Source organism: Nomia melanderi, unplaced genomic scaffold (genome assembly GCF_051020985.1).
Source record: "Nomia melanderi isolate GNS246 unplaced genomic scaffold, iyNomMela1 scaffold0066, whole genome shotgun sequence".
In the NCBI taxonomy this organism is placed as follows: domain Eukaryota; kingdom Metazoa; phylum Arthropoda; class Insecta; order Hymenoptera; family Halictidae; genus Nomia; species Nomia melanderi.
In genome coordinates this window covers 75,001-82,500 of record NW_027475181.1, presented here as the reverse complement: position 1 = coordinate 82,500, position 7,500 = coordinate 75,001, and the positions used below count along the sequence as shown (strand labels likewise).

The 7,500-nt window shown below is 49.2% G+C and overlaps 1 non-coding gene and 1 pseudogene across 1 annotated transcript; both read right to left on the bottom strand.

Moving 5' to 3' along the window:
* Nucleotides 1-75, bottom strand: part of LOC143175376 (large subunit ribosomal RNA) — an 8,235-nt pseudogene extending 8,160 nt beyond the window's left edge.
* Nucleotides 76-2,126: 2,051 nt separating this feature from the next.
* Nucleotides 2,127-2,281, bottom strand: LOC143175374 (5.8S ribosomal RNA). The gene has a single exon (XR_013000181.1). It is a non-coding gene; the product is annotated as a 5.8S ribosomal RNA (ribosomal RNA).
* Nucleotides 2,282-7,500: the final 5,219 nt, after the last annotated feature.

The following is a 7,500-nucleotide window of genomic DNA, read 5'->3' as shown; positions in this document are numbered from 1 at the left end:
ATCCTTGTTAGTTTCTTTTCCTCCGCTTAGTAATATGCTTAAATTCAGCGGGTAATCTCGCCTACTCTGAGGTCGTCGTGAACGTGAATTGTATGAAAATTCAATCGAATTTCATAAAAATCGCTCAAAGGCAAAAAAAACAAAGTCTAGAGGAGAGTGCGTTCGAACACAACAATATTCATATTATAACGTATATAAATGATAAATATACCGCGACACGCGCGACTCCGTATCGTCGCGAAAAATCGTTCGCGAACGCGTCTTATGCGCCTCACCAGTGGTCTCTGCTGCGTCGCGTGTCTATATTCTCTTTTTACACTCTTCTCCTTCTTCTATCACATTTTACTCGATCGCGAAAAAGACTCTCGCTAGACGATCTCGCGCTCCGGTTAACTTTAACGCCCGTCCGAGAAGAATTTTCGGGGACTGGACGACCGAAGCGGATCTCGCGCGGTCTCGCGATCGACAGTGAAGAGAAGTGCAGAAGAGGAAAAGAAGACACGACAAACACACACCATGGGGCGACCGACGCGTTCGTTTCAACGCTTTCGCACAAAGTCGGCGGCGGTTATATATTTATATCATTATATTCCGGCGGACGGGACGCGACGTTCGAAAGCCTCGCCAAAGAGGAGCTCCTGCCTCTTCCTCTCTCTTTTCTACGAGAAAAGATAAACGTATTTTACGGGGATACGGAAACGTTACCACGTGGTGTCACACACGATCGTCCGTCTCTTCTCTATAGCAGAAACCGATAAAAATACACCTCCCGAAAGAGAGTATATGGTGATTCTTTTTATATATATATATTTCGAAATACAACTGAACGTGGCGGAAGCGCACGGTGGTGGTCCAGCGAGGACACGCGACGACGGGGAATAAGAACTATTCGACCCGTTACGAATACGCATGCTCGTCCCGCACGATTTTAACACACACCGTGTTTTTCTCCAGTCGTCAAAGCGTTCGTGCGTCGAATTCGAAAAATAAAAAAAAAAGAAAAACACCTTTTCTCTCTCTCGGGGTAAAAGAGTCGATGTGTATTGTGTATAAAGGTTCTGCGAGAAGTCTCGTTTTGACGTGTGTTCCGCCGATAACGACGATCCTCCGAAACGGGGATACAGAAACGTTACACCTCACAACACGATCTCCGTCTCTTCTCTATAGCAGAAACCGATAAAAATACACCTCCCGAAAGAGAGTATATGGTGATTCTTTTTATATATATATATTTCGAAATTCAACTGAACGTGGCGGAAGCGCACGGTGGTGGTCCAGCGAGGACACGCGACGACGGGGAATAAGAACTATTCGACCCGTTACGAATACGCATGCTCGTCCCGCACGATTTTAACACACACCGTGTTTTTCTCCAGTCGTCAAAGCGTTCGTGCGTCGAATTCGAAAAATAAAAAAAAGAAATACACCTTTTCTCTCTCTCTCGGGGTAAAAAGAGTCGATGTGTATTGTGTATAAAGGTTCTGCTGCGAGAAGTCTCGTTTTGCCGTGTGTTTCGGTAACGACGATCCTCCGAAACGTACATCTCATTCGTAAGAGAGGAAGAAAACAATCTCCCTGGGGCCAGTCGGTAATATACCGACATACGACGTGTCGTGCACATCCGTCTCACGCACGGTATACAAAATATGAATAAAACGTGTGTAGTCTCTCTCTCTCGACTTCTTAATATTTTCTTTCACCTCTGACGCATCATTTCAGGTGACGTCGGGAGCGCGGGAAAAAAAATTTTTCTAAACACACGAAACCGTTCATCTCACGAACAGCCGAAAAAGTTGTCGCTCAGATCCATATCGCAGTGGAGCGGTATCCGCGGGCGGTCGTAATTGAACGACGCACGACGCCGCGAACACTCACGCGAGTCCATACAAACGATTCCGATCGTTTTGCAACAACTAGAACGTACACTGTCCGTGAAATTCACAGAATTTTCGCGTGTCCGCGACAAACGCCGACGAGACACCCATCGTTCGCTCGTACGTAGCATCCTTCTCTTAACCCGACTCAGAGACGTTCTTTGCGCCCTTCGGTAAAAAAACGTTCGATCCGAAGAGGTGAACGACGGCGGGGATTTGACAGAGCTACGCAAGCAGTGTATGGTACGTAAACGACCCTCAGCCAGGCGTGGTCCAGGAATTGTATCCGTGGACCGCAATGTGCGTTCGAAATGTCGATGTTCATGTGTCCTGCAGTTCACACGTTGACGCGCAATTAGCTGCGTTCTTCATCGACCCACGAGCCAAGTGATCCACCGTTCAGGGTAATCGTATAAATTTTATATTTCACATATATAATTTTATTCTCACTTGTTCGACCTAATATCTCTCTTCTTTCAAAGAGAAGATAAAAGTTGATACCTGAATCTCCGACCAGCGCGCGAAGGAGATTCAGGCGTCGCCTTGGAGACGACACCGAAGCCTTTCGAGACGAAAAACGTTCAAGTAATATGTATATATTTCTCGACGTTCCGGGCGTATAGTGCATTCAAAAACCCGCGAAAGACGCAGAAGACTCGCACGCGTGGAAACGACGGGGATATATTTTGTATCCTACCCGATACTGAATCCATCGCGTGCAGTCGACCCTCGCGTTCTTCCGATCAGACGCATCTATTGTTGCGCGCATGTTTTCGCGTCGCATCGCGCGAAACGTTGCACGAATCGTACCGATCGATCGATTGAAAGCAAATAATGAAAAAAGACTTCACAGCTGGCTCTTTGCCGGTCATTCGTCCCATGTTATCTCTTGCCGCGAAATTGGCGCGCAAGAGTTGGGTGTCAGACGCGCGGCTTTAAAACGAGCTTCACGGCCGGTCCCTTCGTTACCGCTTTCGTTCTTTCTCTCGGAACGACCATGAACGAACACGACGAGCGACGCTACGGCATACACACGTCCACGGATTCGATTAAAAAAACAGACTTCACAGCTGGCTCTTTGCCGGTCATTCGTCCCATATTATCTCTTGCCGCGAAATTGGCGCGCAAGAGTTGGGTGTCAGACGCACGGCTTTAAAACGAGCTTCACGGCCGGTCCTCTCAATTCCGTGTACGGTACACGCAAGATGCGGGTTCCACTTCCAGACTACCCGGTCCCTTCTCTCTACGAGAATCGATAGTAGAAGAACGGCTCGAAAACGCGTCTCAGAGACTAGGGGAAAAGAAGCGGTATGCGAGCGAAACGAAAACGCATTATGGAAACGTCGCGAAACAATGTTCGACGGTTGCTCGGTTCCAATCGTGCGGCCGTTTCAATTTCTCGTGCGCTTCACCGTCCCTCCGTAACTCTGGCCGATCGCGTATACCGAAGAGCCGACACGCGCAAAAACCACAGGCATTGTATACTGTGTATATATATATATATATGTTACAGTCACAGCCTTCGCGCGTTTTACTCTCCGACGCGGGGTTTCCACGACGAAAGAGAGACAGTTTCGTGGCGGGTGACTCGGCCGAATCGCTACGACGGGTATTTCTATTATAGAACGAATCATCGCCACCCTTTACCAGTGCCCGACGAAGGAATCACAAGGTCATCTGGAGTTTACAATGCCAGCGACGGTAATTCCAACGAAGACCCGATAAGTCAACTCATCGTTCTATTTCTCCCCGTACAGACAAGCGAATCAACGCTATCGCACCTCACGCATGCACGAACGTTCTCTTCGCGTGAATCGTCCCATCGTCGAAAGATATAGCCGCTTGGAGATCGTGGCCCATCAAGTTCTTCCGTAACTCCTGCGCGATCGCGTACCCCGGAGAGCAGGCAACCGGTGAACCACAGGCGTATAAACTATAGTCTTCTATAGCAAGCCTTCGCGTTTACTCTACGACGCGGGGATTCCACGACGAGAGAGATTTTCGTGGCGGGTGACACGGCCGAATCGCTACGACGGGTATTTCTATTATAGAACGAATCATCGCCACCCTTTACCAGTGCCCGACGAAGGAATCACAAGGTCATCTGGAGTTTACAATGCCAGCGACGGTAATTCCAACGAAGACCCGATAAGTCAACTCATCGTTCTATTTCTCCCCGTACAGAAAAGCGAATCGGCGCTATCGCACCTCACGCAAGCAGGAATGATCTCTTCGCGTGGATCGTCCCATCGTCGAAAGATGTAAGACGTACAGAAATCGTGGTCCATCACGATTATTCGTAACTCTCCGAGTCGCGTATTTGAGAGTAGGGCAAACGGAGAACCACAGGCATAAATAATACTATATATTTCTTATATAGTTAGCCTTCGCGTTTTACTCTCCGACATGGGGATTCCACGACGAGAGAGAGTTTCGTGGCGGGTGACTCGGCCGAATCGCTACGACGGGTATTTCTATTATAGAACGAATCATCGCCACCCTTTACCAGTGCCCGACGAAGGAATCACAAGGTCATCTGGAGTTTACAATGCCAGCGACGGTAATTCCAACGAAGACCCGATAAGTCAACTCATCGTTCTATTTCTCCCCGTACAGAAAAGCGAATCGACGCTATCGCACCTCGCGCGAGCACGTAACTACTCTTCGCGTGGATCGTCCCATCGTCGAAAGATGTAAGACGCACGGAAATCGTGGCCCATCAACGTTTTTTTGTAACTCTGCCGATCGCGTATCACAGAGCCGAGACGCACATACCACAGGCGTATAATACCGTTTTCTTTCGTATGGTAAGCCTTCGCGTTTACTCTTCGGCGCGGGGTTTCCACGTCGAGAGAGACTTTCGTGGCGGGTGACATCGGTCGAAACGCTACGACGGGTATTACTATTATAGAACGAATCATCGCCACCCTTTACCAGTGCCCGACGAAGGAATCACAAGGTCATCTGGAGTTTACAATGCCAGCGACGGTAATTCCAACGAAGACCCGATAAGTCAACTCAACGTTCTATTTCTCCCCGTACAGAAAAGCGAATCGACGCTGTTGCACCTCACGCAAGCACGAACGTTCTCTTCGCGTGGATCGTCCCATCGTCGAAAGATGTAAGACGCACGGAAATCGTGGCACATCACGTGTTTTCGGAACTCTGTCGACCGCGTATCTCAGAGACGACGCGCGCGAACCACTGGCATATACTATTATATATCGCGTTTTACCCTCCGACGCGGGGATTCCACGACGAGAGAGAGTTTCGTGAGCGGGTTGACTCGGAAGAAACGCTACGACGGGTATTTCTATTGTAGAACGCATCATCGCCACCCTTTACCAGTGCCCGACGAAGGAATCACAAGGTCATCTGGAGTTTACAATGCCAGCGACGGTAATTCCAACGAAGACCCGATAAGTCAACTCAACGTTCTATTTCTCCCCGTACAGAAAAGCGAATCGACGCAATCGCACCATACGCGTGCACGTAAACAACTCTTCGCGTGGATCGTCCCATCGTCGAGAGACGTAAGTTTTCATAGTATGAATTCGCGTTTTACTCTCCGACGCGGGGATTCCACGACGAGAGAGAGTTTCGTGAGCGGGTTGACTCGGAAGAAACGCTACGACGGGTATTTCTATTATAGAACGAATCATCGCCACCCTTTACCAGTGCCCGACGAAGGAATCACAAGGTCATCTGGAGTTTACAATGCCAGCGACGGTAATTCCAACGAAGACCCGATAAGTCAACTCAACGTTCTATTGCTCCCCGTACAGAAAAGCGAATCGACGCAATCGCACCATACGCGTGCACGTAACAACTCTTCGCGTGGATCGTCCCATCGTCGAGAGACGTAAGTTTCCATACTATGAATTCGCGTTTTACTCTCCGACGCGGGGATTCCACGACGAGAGAGAGTTTCGTGAGCGGGTTGACTCGGAAGAAACGCTACGACGGGTATTTCTATTATAGAACGAATCATCGCCACCCTTTACCAGTGCCCGACGAAGGAATCACAAGGTCATCTGGAGTTTACAATGCCAGCGACGGTAATTCCAACGAAGACCCGATAAGTCAACTCAACGTTCTATTACTCCCCGTACAGAAAAGCGAATCGACGCAATCGCACCATACGCGTGCACGTAACAACTCTTCGCGTGGATCGTCCCATCGTCGAGAGACGTAAGTTTCATAGTAAGCCTTCGGCGTTTTACTCTCCGACGCGGGGATTCCACGACGAGAGAGAGAGTTTCGTGAGCGGGTTGACTCGGAAGAAACGCTACGACGGGTATTTCTATTATAGAACGCATCATCGCCACCCTTTACCAGTGCCCGACGAAGGAATCACAAGGTCATCTGGAGTTTACAATGCCAGCGACGGTAATTCCAACGAAGACCCGATAAGTCAACTCAACGTTCTATTTCTCCCCGTACAGAAAAGCGAATCGACGCAATCGCACCATACGCGTGCACGTAAACAACTCTTCGCGTGGATCGTCCCATCGTCGAGAGACGTAAGTTTTCATAGTATGAATTCGCGTTTTACTCTCCGACGCGGGGATTCCACGACGAGAGAGAGTTTCGTGAGCGGGTTGACTCGGAAGAAACGCTACGACGGGTATTTCTATTATAGAACGCATCATCGCCACCCTTTACCAGTGCCCGACGAAGGAATCACAAGGTCATCTGGAGTTTACAATGCCAGCGACGGTAATTCCAACGAAGACCCGATAAGTCAACTCAACGTTCTATTACTCCCCGTACAGAAAAGCGAATCGACGCAATCGCACCATACGCGTGCACGTAACAACTCTTCGCGTGGATCGTCCCATCGTCGAGAGACGTAAGTTTCCATACTATGAATTCGCGTTTTACTCTCCGACGCGGGGATTCCACGACGAGAGAGTGTTTCGTGAGCGGGTTGACTCGGAAGAAACGCTACGACGGGTATTTCTATTATAGAACGCATCATCGCCACCCTTTACCAGTGCCCGACGAAGGAATCACAAGGTCATCTGGAGTTTACAATGCCAGCGACGGTAATTCCAACGAAGACCCGATAAGTCAACTCAACGTTCTATTGCTCCCCGTACAGAAAAGCGAATCGACGCAATCGCACCATACGCGTGCACGTAACAACTCTTCGCGTGGATCGTCCCATCGTCGAGAGACGTAAGTTTCATAAGTAAGCCTTCGGCGTTTTACTCTCCGACGCGGGGATTCCACGACGAGAGAGTGTTTCGTGGCGGGTGACTAGGCCGAAACGCTACGACGGGTATTTCTATTATAGAACGAATCATCGCCACCCTTTACCAGTGCCCGACGAAGGAATCACAAGGTCATCTGGAGTTTACAATGCCAGCGACGGTAATTCCAACGAAGACCCGATAAGTCAGCTCATCGTTCTATTTCTCCCCGTACAGAAAAGCGAATCGACGCTATCGCACCTCGCGCGAGCACGTAACAACTCTTCGCGTGGATCGTCCCATCGTCGAGAGACGTAAGACGCACGGAAATCGTGGTTCATCGCGTCTTTTCCTACTCTCTTGAATCGCAATTTCGTATAGAGCCTACACACGCGAACCACCGGCATATACTATTTCTTCTCTCATAGTAA